Source organism: Macaca nemestrina, chromosome 4 (genome assembly GCF_043159975.1).
Source record: "Macaca nemestrina isolate mMacNem1 chromosome 4, mMacNem.hap1, whole genome shotgun sequence".
NCBI classification, from domain to species: Eukaryota; Metazoa; Chordata; class Mammalia; order Primates; family Cercopithecidae; genus Macaca; species Macaca nemestrina.
In genome coordinates, this window is record NC_092128.1 from 122,198,531 (window position 1) to 122,214,677 (window position 16,147).

Genomic DNA, 16,147 nt, shown 5'->3' on the forward strand with positions numbered 1-16,147 from the left:
TCTTTTAATTGGGGTATTTAGCCCATTTGCATTTAAGGTTATGTTGTTATATGTGTATTTGATCCTGTTTCATGATGTTAGCTGGTTATTTTGGAGACTTGTTTTTGTGGTTGTTTCACAGTGTCACTGGTCTGCGTACTTCAGTGTATTTTGTAGTGGTTGCCAGTGGTTTTTCTTTTCCATATTTAGTGTTAGGTCTGGTGGTAACAAATTTCCTCAGCATTTGCTTGTCTGAAAAAGATCTTATTTCTCCTTTGCCTATGAAGCTTAATTTAGGTGAATATTAAATCCTCAGTTGGAATTTCTTTCCTTTAAGAATTTTGAATATTAACCCCCCCAATCTCTTCTGGCTTGTAGCGTTTCCTCTGAAAGGTTCACCATTAGTCTGATGGGTTTCCCTTTTTGGTGTCCTGACCTTTCTGTCTGGCTCCCCTTAACATGTTTTTTCTTTTATTTCGAACTTGGAGAATGTAATGATTATGTGTCTTGGGGATAATCTTCTCTTGGGATATCGTATGGGGTTCTCCGCATTTCCTGAATTTGAATGTTGGTCTGTCTAGCTACACTGGGGAAGTTCTCCTGGATGATATCCTAAAATATGGTTTCCAAATTGATTCCATTCTCCCTGTCTCTTTCAGGTACCACAATCTGTTATAGATTTGGTCTCTTCACATAATCCTGTATTTCTCAGAGGTTTTGTTCATTCCTTTTTTTTTCTTTTTTCTCTATTTTTCTCTGCCTGTCTTACATCAGAAAGCAAGTCGTTAAGCTCTGAGATTCTTTCCTCCACTTGGTCTATTCTGCTATTAATACTTGTGATCGCATTGTGAAGTTCTTGCAGTGTGCTTTTTAGCCCTATCAGGTCAGTTATGTTCCACTTTATACTGGCTATTTTGGCTGTCATCTCCTGCATTGTTTTATCATAATTCTTAGCTTCCTTGCACTGGATTACAATATGCTCCTTTAGCTCAGCGAAGTTCATTTCAATCAACATTCTGAAGCCTACTTTTGTCATTTCAGCCATCTCAGTCTCAGCTCAGGTCTGTTTGCTTGCTGGAAAGGTGTTGCTGTCATTTGGAGGAAAGTGGGCACTCTGACTTTTTGAGTTTTCAACATTTTTGCTCTGATACTTTCTCATCTTTATTGGTTTATCTGCCTTTGATGTTTGAGGTTGCTGACTTTTGGATGGAATTTTAGTCGGTGGTGTTGTAGTTGTTGCTGTTTTTGTTTGTTTGTTTTCCTTTTAACAGTCTGGCCACTACTCTGTAGGGCTGCTGTGGTCCCTAGTCACCTCAGTTTTTCCAGTACCTGGAGGTATCACCAGTGAAGGCTCCCAAACAGCAAAGATGGCAGCCACCAAGAGTACTGATTTTTGGTTTGTTTACAAAGAAAAAAATTAGTAGCTATCATAAATTTAATATAATTAAAAGAAAACATAATATTGTTAACTCTAATGATTAGTGTCACTATATAATGGAGGGAGAGAAAAGGTATTATTTATAATCCTTCCTCAAAGCTCAAATGCTTGGCTAGACAGTGGATATTTTGAGCCCTAAGTCAGTTTCCACATAAAGTTCTTTTATATTCTTTTCTTTATTTCTATAAAATTATTTTTTTGATTCACTACTAAAAGTTGGTAGAAACGCAGCAAAGGTCTGAAGTTTCTGTCACAGTCTGGGGTACTTATTTCAACCATAGACTCAGAAGCTATATAGAGACTTCTTAGTGAAAATTTGTTTCAGCACCTTTTCAGAAAAGTTGAGACATCCGATTTGAAAGTGGGGTGCTTAGATGTTTCAATTGGGAGTAGTTGTGGGTGGATTTCTTACCCATTCTTCTGATATACTTCATTCAGAGAAGCATTTCTTTACTTCCATTCCAGCTCTTGGGTGAAGGTCTGTATTTTGTTTTATTTTAATACCTAATAATCCGCTGTTGACTTTTTTGCTCCAACAAAAGAAGAAAATCATTAAGCACTAGGAAATTGCCATACTGTTGGCAATAAAACTATTTGTGATAATCTTCTTAAGAACCTCATGATCTTTCAATATTAAAAAATATGATATTTTGGCGCAGGCTCTTTGGGCTCTCCATTAGAATGGACTTGTTGTTGAGAAATATTGCTCACATCAGTCACTTCAAATTATGGGAATAGCCTTACTAGCTTTTTCAGAGCCATTATTTCAAAAACTAGTCTGAGCCCCAGCCCTCCACAGCCATCACTTGATAGTGTTCAAAAGTGGAGCCCGTACTCTTGCTCATATCTCTCCAGTAGGCGAGGGACATGCCTGGGTGGGACTGGTGTGGGCAGAGACTCCAGCATCTCAGTCATAAGCCCAGCATACACCATAGGGTAGCTCGATTATGTGGGTTTCAGTCCTGGCTCTACCTCTTATTCACTGTGTTATTTTAAACCAGTTATTTTATCCATCTTTGCCTCAGCTTCCTCATCTATAAAATGGGGATAGAAATAGTATCTATCTTACATGTATTTAGAACATTACCTGTCCAGTACTACATACTCAAAAAAAGTTAACTTTTACTACTATGATCTTTTTTTTTTTTTTTTATTTTTGGAATAGAATCTTGCTCTGTCTTCCTGGCTGGAGTGTAGTGGCATGATCTCGGCTTACAACCTCTGCCTCCTGGGTTCAAGCAATTCTCCTGCCTCAGCCTCCTGAGTAGCTGGGATTACAGGCGCATGCCATTATGCCTGACTAATTTTTGTATTTTTAGTAGATACGGGGTTTCACCATATTGGCCAGGCCCATCTCGAACTCCTGACCTAGTGATCCACCTGCCTTGGCCTCCCAAAGTGCTGGGATTACAGGTATCAGCGACTGCGCGTGGCCTGATCATGGTTCTTGATAATTAAAGTAGCTGCCATTACAGCTGGCCTTTGATCAGGACCTGTCACAGTGTCCTTATAATCAAATCTGTTTCTGTGCTCACAAACTCATCTGTAATTAAATGAAGATATGCCTTTCCCTGTAGCATAGGTCCTACAGTATCCTAGGTCCTCCCAAAATATGAGTTCCACTACAGTCTACTGTCCACTCTAGCATGGGTTCCCAGGGCAGCCATTTTTGTGAACCATTGGTTTTTCCTTAGCGTGAGGTTTCTTTTGAATGAGATTTCAAAAACCTATAGATGATATTGTGGTTGCTAAGTTTTCCTCACATATTCCAAAATTCTGATTTGTTTTGCATACCTGTTGTTTTATCTGGCTGCATTACTTCTGGCATGCCTATGTGACAGGAGTTTATTTCTTCAGATTGCGTATCATTTCGTTAACCAATATGCACGAAGTTCCTTTGTTAAAATAATAATTTCCATGTTGCTTGTGGAGAACTGATGAATGTATTACAGTGGATGCCTGTCTAGCCAATTTGATAAACTTAGCAGTAGTTGTTTATTTAATTGAAAAAAAGCTTATTAAAATATGGAATGAAAAAGTCATTAGCATAACTTAGACATTTTAGCTTAACTTGAAAATATGAGTGGGCATTTACTGTGACTATTTGGTGAAGGGACAAGACTTTGTAAAAATTACTATTACAAGACCTATTCTTGCTGTCAGCATACTCATTGTCACCATTCCTTTTTTTGTTTGTTTGTTTGTTTGTCTTTTGAAACGGAGTCTCACTCTGTCACCCAGGCTGGAGTACAGTGGCATGATCTCGGCTCACTGAAACCTCTGACTCCCGGGTTCAAGCGATTCTCCTGCCTCAGCCTCCTCAGTAGCTGGGACTACAGGTGTACACCACCATGCCCAGCCAATTTTTGTATTATTAGTATAGACAGGGTTTTGTCATATTGGCCAGGCTGGTCTCGAACTCCTGACTTTGTGATCTTCCCGCCTTGGCCTCCCAAAGTGCTGGGATTACAGGCATAAGCCACCATGCCTGGCCTGTCACCACTCTTTAACGTGGATTCTGAATGTAAATATTCTTGGGAAACAACTGACATGGACAGTACCACTAAATTTATATGATTCTCTACCCCCTAGGTCTTTCAGACCTATCTAAATTTGCTACAAGTATTTTCAGCAATTGACGTTTATTTGTTTTTATTGAAAGCATTCAATTTGATTTTCGTTGGAACCACTCTTTGTATCCTTATTCATACTTTAACATGATATTTATTAAAGTTAAACTGTTATAATAATGAGCCAAACTTCCATAAATAAATTTGGGGTGATTGACAAAATAAAACGTGATTGACAAAACTCCACTAAGGGAAGCAGAAGAAGAGTGTGGGTATTCTGGAAAGCCCAAGAAGCCAGCGGGATACTGATACCAACCACCGTGCCTCCTGCAGGGAACGGTGATCCTGAGAGCCATTGAGGTCACTGATCATTAGCAGGATTTGAACTGCGTTCGTTATAGACCTGGAGAATGATTTCCATTCAGTTGCTCTATAGTGCAAGTGGAACTTTGAATGATTGCTCTGTAGTTTTGTTCTCTTCCTCACGGAAGTACCATAATTTACTAATTCATAGTAGAAAGACTTATTTCCTGCCTATCCAAAACAAAAAGTATGGTTGATTTAATACTTTTAAAATTACTACTATTATTTTTTAATAACAAAGTTGTTTCTTAAAAGGTTATGCACTGGAGTTTATAGGCAAATAGTTTGCTAGCCCCACCCAATTTTGTGTTATTTACATTCATACTTCCTAATTACACCATTCTTTTTCATTCTGCATGCGTGGTGTGGTTCTCCGTGAATGTTTCACTTGTCATGGCTTCACAGTCTCCACCAACACTGGAATCCTGCTTACAATTTGTTTTTACAAAATTATTTGGAATTTAAAATTTTAATTACAGTTTTCATTGTTAATTTTATACTTTGATGAACGACTTTTTTGCTATGAATCAGTTTTTGTGAATTAAATATCTAACACAACACAATAGAAATACTAACACAAATTTGACAACAATAAACTTGAAATAACATGAAATTACATTAGCCAAAATGTTAAGTAATTTAAGTACTTGTGATCAGACGTAGATCAACGGACAGATTTAGCAACCAAAACATATGCACAGTGTTTTAGTCCCTTATGGTTGTGAATATGAATGTAGAGAGTTTTTACTGAAAATTGTTAAGTTTCACCTTTCCAGTGTGTGAGGGATGAGCGTGCATGTACATGTGTGTACTGGGGAGATGTTGCATTGGTTATTCTTTCAAGTGAATCCCTGGCAGACTGTGACACCAGGTCTGTGGGTCACACTTCTGAGGGACAATGCTGGACCCTGGTGCTGGTGCTGGTCGCCCCCAGTCTACCTTCCCCTATGGTGAGCTCTCCCATGGGACCCTTTCTTTCAGTGGCCCTTGGCACATCCAGTCCAACCCACTGGAAAGGAAAGGACCCATTCCTTTCTGGAGCTTCTGGGTCTCTCTGCACACTTACCCATCTGCTCCTCAGTGTTCAGCTTTGCCAGGGAACACTGGGAAAGGCCACCCAGGGACAGTCACCATTTCTCCTTGTGCTTACAAAGCCAGGGGGGCATAGTCAAGTGAGTCTTGCTTTAATAAAGAAAACTTGCATCTCTTATTTTGCTTTTTGTTTGCTTCTCCTTTAGACCTAAGTGTGGTCTCAATTGTCACTCCCTTAGAGTTATGCTGTTTTCATACACGCATATACAAAACTTGGTAATTTAGGACTCATGATGAGTGTGCAGGCTGCAGACTCTACTTGAGTTTTAGAGATGTACTATTCAACTGCTTTGACAGAGGCAACGGAGGAGCAGACCGCAGACATGAAGCCCGTCTCATCACTGAGCAAAGATGAAGACCATGCCAGATTAGTCATGGCCATGAATGTTTACCAGCGCTAGCACCATGGACAAGGGCTGGAGAATACACCTGCAGTTCAAACCATTCTTGATTTAGCTCATATGAAACGTATGTAAAAATGGTTAAAAATGCCATTTCTTTTTGTTTTGTTTTGGTTTTTTTTTGAGACAAGATCTCACTTTGGGCTAGGCTGGAGTGCAGTGGCGCCATGATAGTTCACTGTAAACTCGAACTTCTGGGCTTAAATAATCCTCCTGCCTCAGCCTCCTGAGTAGCTAGAACTACATGAACGTGCCAACATGCCAAGCTAATTTAAAATTTTTTTGTAGAGAGAGGGTCTAGCTATATTGCCAAGTTAGTCTAGGACTCCTGGCTTCAAGTGATTCTCTGACCTCAGCCTCCCAAAGTGCTGAAATTATAGGCATGAACCACTGCCCCTGGCCAAAAATGTCATTTCCAAAGGGCATTTGTAAAACATTGATAATATTACCATGATGTAACCAAAATGTAATTACACAAATTAAATGAGAAACAGTAAGATATTACTTCTTTTTCAGCTTTTGCATATTCAAATACACTTTATGGTGGCTCATATATACATGTATTTATATCTGGACATTAAGAACTAGAGTTTAATTATTATAATACTTCTTCTTTGACACCAACAATGTGAAGTGGTCAGGGGGTCATTGCATTTTCCTTGTACAATGAAAATGCTTAGAAAAGATATTATGGAAATCTTCACAGGGTACTTCCTTCGGAAAGCAGTAAAAATGACACCAAATCTCCCAGGTTTGCCTAGGCATTTTATTAACTAGAAATATCACATTACTTGTGCCCTATGAATCTCAACTTTAATCTTTCGATCCTTTGAGTCAGGCCCAACCCTTGATGCTTTTTAAAATATCCCACTTCCCCACTGCCTTGCCTGGACAAGGAGAAACATTTCCCTCATTCTTATGGCAAGCACCAGGCAGACTGAGCTCTTTCTCCAGTCTCTTTTCTCCCAGTCCCTGTGGATCTGCTGCAGCTGGGGTGAGCCAGACTCCTCCTCCGTCACAGCAGGGTGCCTGGTCTGCAGTAGAGTCTAGCTGGGGATCTAGGAATTTGCACTGGGAGATAGAGGAGCCCAGGAAGCAAGGGCATCTTGAGAAGCAAAGAGCACGATGGGAGTGAAAGGCTGTAGAAGCAGCCACTAGCAGGGACTGTTCTGACATCAGACTCTCCAGACCCCTCAGCTGCTCTCTAGAGAGAGGCGCATGCCCAGAGGCACTTTTATTTTATACATTTATACTTCTGTATTTCTTCTTCCTCCTCCTCCACGTCATTCACTTTGTCTTTCTCCTGGCCTATGGACAGATTGCTGTGCATTACTTTATACGGAGATATTTTGTTGCAGTGGCCTCCTGTGCATTCACACCCAGTTGATTTCATGGTTTGCTGTTTGTAAGACAGTTGGATAGAAGGTATTTTTAACTTTTCCCTAGAATACACAGTTTGTATGTGTTTTTGTTTTTAAGACTGATGAACTGGATGCACATTTAATGTATGCTAAGTATATTTGTAGCCTCTGGTTTCCCTATATTGCCTAACAAGTCTTTAGTAATATGCTAAAATGTGAAATTGATTCACATAGGGGAGTAAAGATTTCAGAATTAGAGGACGAGGCCTTTAACCAGTCAAAAAATAAGAATTTATAGCTTCAGCTACCACTGTTGTCTGATCTGTGAACATCCAAACAAATATAATTTCATTATAATCATTTTTAGGCTTTAATAAACAATTATTATCTAAAATATACGCTTAACTGCTGGAGTTTAAAAAATATTACATATAATAAATATATGTATAATGTTTTATATAATACACATAATTATACATTATACTAGTAGTATGTATTATACTTACGGAATATATGTTATATATTAAAAAGATTATATATACACACACACATACTTATATAATTTACCTGTTTGTTTTCTTCCAGCAGTACTTTTGATTTCTCCTGCAATGTTCGCTGATGATTTGTAGGTAAATACATTATTTAAATTCATTAAAGCAACTATGGGTTGAGTTTAGGAGTGCAGCAGCAGCCCTGACCTCAAATGATGACAACTGTAGAAACTAGAGGATGAAATCTCCAAAGTCATCTACTGGTAGAGACACGTTATTGACTCCTGGGTATCCTTACCATCTCTACGGGAAAGTAAAACAACATGATCTCCATGAATACTGGTTTGTTGTCAAAAAAAAGTGCCTTGGGATGGAGAATCCTAAGAACAGTTCTCACTTAATGAGAGGTTGCTAAATAAACTCATTCTTGCTCAAAACTATGTCTCTTTATACTTTGTCTTTCTTATTTCCGCGGATGCTGATGAATTCTACTGAAAGATTCAGGCCTTCCAATGATTCCATTAGATAATTATTTAAGTGAATATGTGTGTATATATATATAAAATATAATATTATACTTTAAGTTCTGGGTTACATGTGCAGAACATGCAGTTTTGTTACATAGGTATACACGTGTCATGGTGGTTTGCAGCACCCATCAACCCATCACCTACATTAGGTGTTTCTCCTAATGTTATCCCTCCCCCAGCTCCCCACCCCCCGCAGGCCCCGGTGTGTGATGTTCCCCTCCCTGTGTCCATGTGTTCTCATTGTTCAACTCCCTTAAGTGAACATATTTTGAAAAAAGAATTCATGTGGGGTATATATGTACACACAATGGAAAAAAAGAGTCATGAAGAGTAGAGAAACTTTGGAAACATATTTGCTCAAAATGATTGATCCCTGGATGTGGCCTCCTTCAACTTACTGTAAGTTATAGAGAGCAAATCAAATGTACAAACTCTACAAAGTGCTGCTCAGAAGGCTGCCCACAGTGTCTGCAGGCAGCTCCCGTCAATCAACTTTAGCCTTGAATCAATCTAACGGCAAGAGCAGAGAACAAAGGCCAAATTGGTCAGGCTGCCTTAAAAGGAGAGAGAAACACATTTTTGTATGTATTTATGTCTGAAACTAACTTTACCACATTGTCTACAAGACACTAACCACTGAATCAGCTACCCTGAGTCCTCCAAAGCATTTTGCCATTATTGCGTTGTATATAGCTGAAATTCACCACTTTTAGTGTGTTTTTTAAAAAGGACATGTTTTCTCGTGTTGTTTTCTAGTGACTCACTTAGTGGACACATACACAAGTATTTAGCAGTTTATGTCCATTTGTCTTGAATGCCCAATCTCTCTGATACACAATAGCATCTGTGTACCTTTGGAGTTAGAAGGCTCACCTGAAGTTTGTTTACATCCTTAATACAAGTCTAATGCCTTCACAAGTACTCCAAATATTGCATTTCCAATATCAGAGGGAAGGTGATTCAAAGGACTGTGACAAACATTCTAAGTAACTACAAATTACTCTACTTTTGTGAATTAACTTCAGAGTGCAATCCTGGGTCTGGCGCAATACATCTTGCATAATAACATTCTTACAGTCAGTGATTTAAACGGCTTTTGCATAAGTAGTATTGCATCTCCCTCAGTGCCTGGGCTTCCAACAGATACTTTTCAGCAAGGAGTTGGGAATAAATAAAGCATATTGTTAGGAAGAGATTCTTTTAGACTATGCTTATGCTAATTTACTTAAATATATACATTAGTACCATGTGGATCTGAAGATTTAAAGGGACTATGAGAGTTCTATATGTAAACTACCCCTTTTATTTAAGATCCAGGTATTGCTGATGCAATTTTTTTTCTGTTGAATTGTTCTGTTTGTCAGAACTTATTTTTCACTTTGTAATGATTATCATCTCCATTGCATCATTCACTCTTTAACCACATTAAGTGTGTGCAAACAAGGCAAGTTGACTATCAGGCTTAGAGTTCAAGTTTGGATGGTACAGGCAGTTTTAGGAAAAAGTCATGAGACTGCCACATTCAAGGAGTTTGGGTTTTTGTCAGTTCTGTTTTGTTTTTCATTTGCAACCTAGAAGTTGAATCAAGAATGCAAAGGAGGCACGACTGGTGACTTCTTTAGTACCTGCTTTGCTGAGATATGCACATGGTCGCTACTCTTTGTAAAAGCAGTCTGGGATATAGTGGGGACTGTCAGAGAGGAGCTGGCGGACAGGTGCCTGTTCCAGCAAGGGAGGGATGTGGGGTATATAAGTCTTGCAGGTACTTGCAGAATTGAGTAACCAGTGTGCAGAGCCATCCTGCATCCTTGGCTCTACTGAGGTAAATGCCAAAACAAGTTTCTAAGCCTATGAAATGTCTACTTAAAGTCCCTTGGTAACTCTAGGAAGCCAGGTGAGGACCACAGAAAGGCAGGAAGACATCAAGTTGATACAGTCTGAAGCCACTCGCTGTACACCTCTCTGTAGCCTCTCTAGCTCCCAAGTCTGTCCTTCACAGACAGCAAGGACTCCAAAAACCCCCTTTCCCTCAGCTCTGCAAGCCCCACCTGGGATTCCTCTCCAGGGCCATCACAATGGCTGGGAAACTGATCTCCTGGCTGCTCCTCTGGGTCCTTAAATTGTCATCCACAGAACTTCAGAATTTTTTTTAATATTCTATTTTAATTATTATTTATTTTTAATAGTTAAGTAATTTAACTTAATTTTTAATAACTAAATAATACTTAAATTTTAAAATAAATAATTTGACAATTCAGAGGACAAACCACAAACCATAGCAGCCTGCACCTATTTATTCACCACGGAAACACACACACACAGACACACAAACACATATACGTATACGAAAAAGCATACACAGACATGTAAACACAGATACACAAACAAGTGCACACAGATACACAAATACACATACACAGAAACATACACGGAAACACACGCCCAAACACACATACAAATGACATACAAACACACAGGCACACAGATGCACACACAAACACACAGAAACACACACACAAATGCACATACACACATCCAAACACACTCACATTTTGGCACTGGATAAGGAAAGATTTGCTGAATTAGTACATATATGCATGAGATGTTTGTGGCTTTGTATTCATTCATTCTTTATTTTTGCTTATTTAACAGCCTTAATATATACGCTACATGGTTAGCAATTTCAAGAATACCTTCTTTCTAACATTTATGGGCACTGATAAGAGTGGAACATGAGGCCTGCATACCACATCAGGAACGTAACTGCCAGGCCTTGTGTAAAATCATTCCCATCCTCCTACTCTGGCACAGGTGGGATGGCTTGGGAGCCGAGTCTGAGTGCCCTCTGCTCGAGGGAACACAGCAGTGCACTCCTGTTCTTTCTCCCTCTGCTTTGCCTCACTTTGTGAGGAGCCTCACCCACACCTGTCTGCCTGGATACCCTTGTCCAAGCTTTGTCCTGCCTCATCCTAGATAGTTCTCCTGCCTCCCACTCCTGCTCCTGCCCCAGATTAGGGGAGCAACACCTTGTGGGTCTTCAGCTGTCAGGAGTTTGAATGTGGAAAACACCTTTGAAGGTCCTGAACTGGGCTCAGAGTGTGGGCCTGGTTTGGCAGTGCATTCTGGTGGTGCCAGTTTGCGTGTGTGGTTTAGAAGACGAGCATAAGGTCTGAATGGGCACATCCCCTGGTCTGGGGGAATCCTCTATCTGTGTGGAGGGGAGTGGTTTAAATGAAGGCCAGAATCGTGCTCTGAAAATCAAGGGATCCCAGGGAATAGGGCTCTTTGTCCTGTTGCTTGGGTCTAATGTGGTTACCGGCTTAAAGGAAATCAATTAATGTGTGAAAAGTGGGTATAAACATCAGAGTTACTAAACAGATGGCCCAGTGGGGTACAGTGGCTCACACTTTTAATCCTAGCACTTTGGGAGGCCAAGATGGGTGGGTGGGTCACCTGAGGTCAGGAGTTCGAGACCAGCCTGGCCAACATGGCAAAACCCTGTCTCTACTAAAAATACAAAAATTAGCCTAGCATGGTAGCACATGCCTGTAATCCTAGCTACTTGGGAGGCTGAGGGAGGAGAATTGCTTAAACCCAGGCAGCAGAGGTTGCAGTGAGCCAAGACTGTGCCACTGCACTCCAGCCTGGGTAACAGACAGAAACCCCATCTCAAAACAAACAAACGAACCAAACAAAAACCCAGATGGTCTACTAGGGGAGATGGACTAGTAAACAGTTTTTTATGACATGCTGTATGAAGTGCTATCACGCACAGGATGGGCTTCTGAAAGATTGTGCTGACTTGGCTGACTTCTGAATGTTGGGAAAGGTTTAGCCAGGTGAGAAAAGGAGGAATCCATATTGCTAGCATATGCAAAGGTAAGCAGCCACGAGAAGTTCATTGGTTAGGGTTTATGTGGATGTAAGTTACACAAATACAAGTAGAAGTCTAGGTTATTTTTGTGATTTAAATTCAAAGCAGGCAGTTTCCGAACATTGGATGAGAGAATCAGTGATACTGGAGCTGCTGCTTTTGGCTTTCTTTTGGCCTTTCCTTTTCAGCAACTGCAATCCTGTCATTAAAACTGCATTCATGAAAGAAATGAGAAGGGTGGACAGGGAGGGAATGAAAATATTGCTCCGTGGGAGGCATTGTTATTTTATTCCAGAAGAGATGGATCGAGCCCTCTAACCTGGTTGGAGAGCTAAGAATACCTGCCATAGCTCTTGTTAGCAGACAGGGGCATGCGCCCTCCATGGGCTACGGGGCGTGGAGATGCAGTGACTGTTCTCGTTCCCGGGGCCTGGGCAGGGCTTTCCTCCCTGGGATGAAAAGATCTCTGCCTTCCGTGTTAACAAAGAGATTTCTTAATTAGGAAGAAAGAAGTGGACAAAATACTCTCAAAAAGACAAAGGACCACTTCAAAAAGGAGTCTGCATACTGGAGACATCTGGTGATGTGGTACGTTCGAAACAAAAGATATAGATGAGATGGACTAAGAGGCGAGGCTGCACCTGTACAGAGAGGCCATGCTAATGAGTTTGGAAATTTCCCATTACTCAAAGTGTTCCCATCTATTTTTAAAAACAAAAAGTGATTTACAGATAGTAATTGGACTTTTAATTCACAATTAAAATATATAATGATTAACTATTTGAATTAATAAAAGTTTAAGTTCATGTGTAAATATGTATCAAATAGTAATCACAAAGGCATCTGCAGATATTTAGAAAATGGTTGTGCACAAATGGGAGTAACTAAGACTTATTATGTGTTCAGTTTACATGCTGTATAAACTTTGTCAGTGCACAATGAGGTGTTTTAATTAAGAAAATGAAAAGATCAGGTTTGCCTTTTACTTAGCTTTGTGGCTGGAGGGAGAAGGGCTTGCAGTGATTAAACAAGTTAGAAAACTGTTGTCTGAATCCAAGTAAGAGATGATAGGAGCCATAATTAAAGTCATATGAAGACTTGTTGAGAAGGAAGAGTCACATGAGATTTGGAGCCAATTTCTTCTGGAAGGTCTTGCTTGGGTAGGAGCAGTCATAGTGCCTGATATGTGACACAGAGTAGGCTTTCAATGAAGGAAGCTTTCTGATGGCTCAATAATTAAAAGAGCAGCAGGAATGGAATATCACGGTGGACTTGGTGGGGTAGGGGAACCTTGGAGTCAGTTTTGAGTTGGTTTTGAGGTCCAAGTAGAATAACCAAATGGAAGTACATGAAGCAGTGGACACATTGATCAAGAATTTAGGAGAGAGATCTGTGTTGGGTAGATTTAGGATGCCAGCATAACTTTGGAAGTCAATGGTAAGAGACTGAGAAGGAGAACCATGGCAAAAGAAACCCTAGAAAAGCCTGTCATCATGAAATCTCAGGAAGCAAGGAGGAAAAGTGTTCCATCCATGCTGCCAACCCAACAGAGCCAATAAGCAAGGGACATATTGGAATATTTCCTTTGGACTTTGTAACTTGGAGATTATTGATGACAGTGGCAAAACCAATTCCAGAGGAGTACATTAGCAGGAAGCCAGACTGGGAAATTCATGTTCCTTCCACCGTCCACAATAAAGGAACATTTATGTATTAAACAGCAGCACCAGAACTTGGATATAGGTAGGGCTTATATGTGTATGGCTTAGGTAGGAATACAGGAAAAGAAACGTCATTGCCAAAGACAAAATGCATCCAGAATATGCAAGGGGCAATGGGGAGGGTGGAAGTAGAGGTGGAAGGAAGGGAGGAACACTTTGCTTAAAGGAAGATCGTGTAGATAGTTGATCCATGCTCTTCCAATATACAGAAGACCCCAGTTCCAGGAAGGAATTTCTTCGAATCTTAACAATATTTGAAAGAACGTGTTGGTTTCTGTTGACTTTAGTAGAGTTAGGGATACACCCAAGTATTTATAAATTGTATGTGGCTATTTTCTTTTTAATGAACCACGTGACATCTGCTCAAACAGCACAAATTAACAAACACATTATACATAATATGTTGCTTTGGTTATGTTTCCTTTTACTCTCTCAGGAAAGCTCAATAGAGCAAGAACACAGGCAAGATTTTACTGGACAATAGATTACCCTTTTTCTCAATTCATTTCTATGGTCTTTGTAAACTTTGTAGTTACTGAAAATTCATTTCATTCTTTAAAAATATTATTGTGTCTGTTTTTAATTAAAATTGGCTCATCAGGTACACACCATGGATGTAAAAGTAATAGGGTTATTTTTCATCCTGGACTTCCTTAAACATGTGGTTGGTTTTTGTCCTTAATTGTCCACCAGGGCTTACTGCATTCAGCATATTATTTGTTTGTATTTCACTTTTTCGTACAAAATTGCTATCAGACACACTAGGCAGATAGGAGAATTTTTCTTCCTATGTAATTTAAGTCATAGTATTTTTATGTAAATACCATCAAAGAATTGATAATGGTTTTTGTATTCTGTAAGAAATATTAAATTATTTTAGAAGTATTGTGATTTAATGTTTTCTTATATATTTTATTTAACAAAGAGAAATTTAACACTAGTGAGAAAAACTGTCAGTGAATAATTGCATTAACCCATCAGGATCCTTCACACACATCATCCTTTGGCTCAGGGTCCAATTTCAATATGCAACAAGATCCCCAGAAACCGAGGGTAACAGAAAAGGCTGTCACAGTAATTGTCACCCTTCCTTCAATATTTATGGGTTGTTCCACTCAATTAGTGTCAAGTATATACTGCCAACTACCTGTCTTTGTTTCATATTGTCCATTTTGTTCATCTCCTGTTAGTGAAACTGTCCCCAGGACAGAGCTTTCTCAATCTCCAGAGCTGCCACAGTGCTCTGCCCACTGGGGCCACTGGGCTCAGGGTTTGCAATTCTGGGTTGCAATCTTGGTATTTTTGTCACCAGCTTGCTTTCTGCAGAGCATTCATTCCATACCTTCTCTTCTTCTTGTGGATTGTAGCCTCTAACTTGACAGAGAACATAGAGGTCTTCTAACTCCCACTATCTGCTTCCACCTGACTTCCCACCTCCCTGAGCTATTTCTTTCTGTCCCTCCACAGTCAGAAGAGAGCATCCTTCCTGCTGCAGGTGCACGGCATTGCTTGCTTTCTCTCCTTTCTGCTGTGAGAATTGTCTTCCTCTTGGTCCTTCTCTCTGTGGTGTCCTCATCTGCTGACTCCGCACCAACTGCTGCCAGGCAGCCTCTGCATGGGTAAAACCTCTAAAAAGGGAAAAACCAAGCAGACCCCCCTCTGTCACATCTGGCATCCTTAGATTGTGCTGCGTGCTCTTAGGATATTCCACCTTCTCTTTCTCTGACTGCCGATCCTGAGCATGGAATGCTGTGGACCTGAGACTCTACTGAGCACAAGACATACTTGAGGGGCTTGTTCACATTTCTGAGTCCATGCTTGATTACTTGGATTCATTTGGTCTGCAGTAGAACCCAGATCTAACTTTGTAACAAGATGACTCTGAGGCTGGGTGTATGGCAGTTTCTGAGAAATGCCATATGAATGTATTCATTTCCTGGCTTGGCTTCAGCTTTCCCAAGCATAGTTCAGTCTTTCTTGCTACTCCTATTGGTGGATATTGACCACATCTCTGCAATGCAGGGGGTGCTCTAAGTATGAGCCTTCATCACTGAGGATACGTTATCAACACCTTGGTTCCACGAATGCCGTCTATTCATACTTCCTCTTATCTCAGCTGCTGATATGGGGCAATTATATCAACTTCTCTTTTGGGTAGTGACATCTTCAAAATTTTGAGGTGCCTAAAAATCATCCCTGTTCCATATGGGACATCTTGTCTTCTTGTATATAGAAGACTATATACATAGTCTATATACAAGAGTACTTCATATATACAGATACTGCCCTTTCTGTAGAAGATGAAGTTACATTTGGTTCCCTAGAGA

At 40.0% G+C, this 16,147-nt stretch overlaps 1 long non-coding RNA gene across 3 annotated transcripts in view; it reads left to right on the top strand.

The window, feature by feature from the left end:
- LOC105492387 (uncharacterized) overlaps positions 1-16,147 on the top strand; it is a 47,524-nt gene that overhangs the window by 13,570 nt on the left and 17,807 nt on the right. The window contains exons 2-4 of one of the 3 annotated variants that reach the window (XR_011622387.1): positions 5,740-5,910; positions 7,162-7,268; positions 7,790-8,110. This is a non-coding gene — a long non-coding RNA (uncharacterized lncRNA). Of the gene's footprint in view, positions 1-5,739; positions 7,269-7,789; positions 8,111-16,147 lie in introns of those variants that run through there. The other 2 variants (XR_011622386.1, XR_011622385.1) reach the window with 2 other exon arrangements.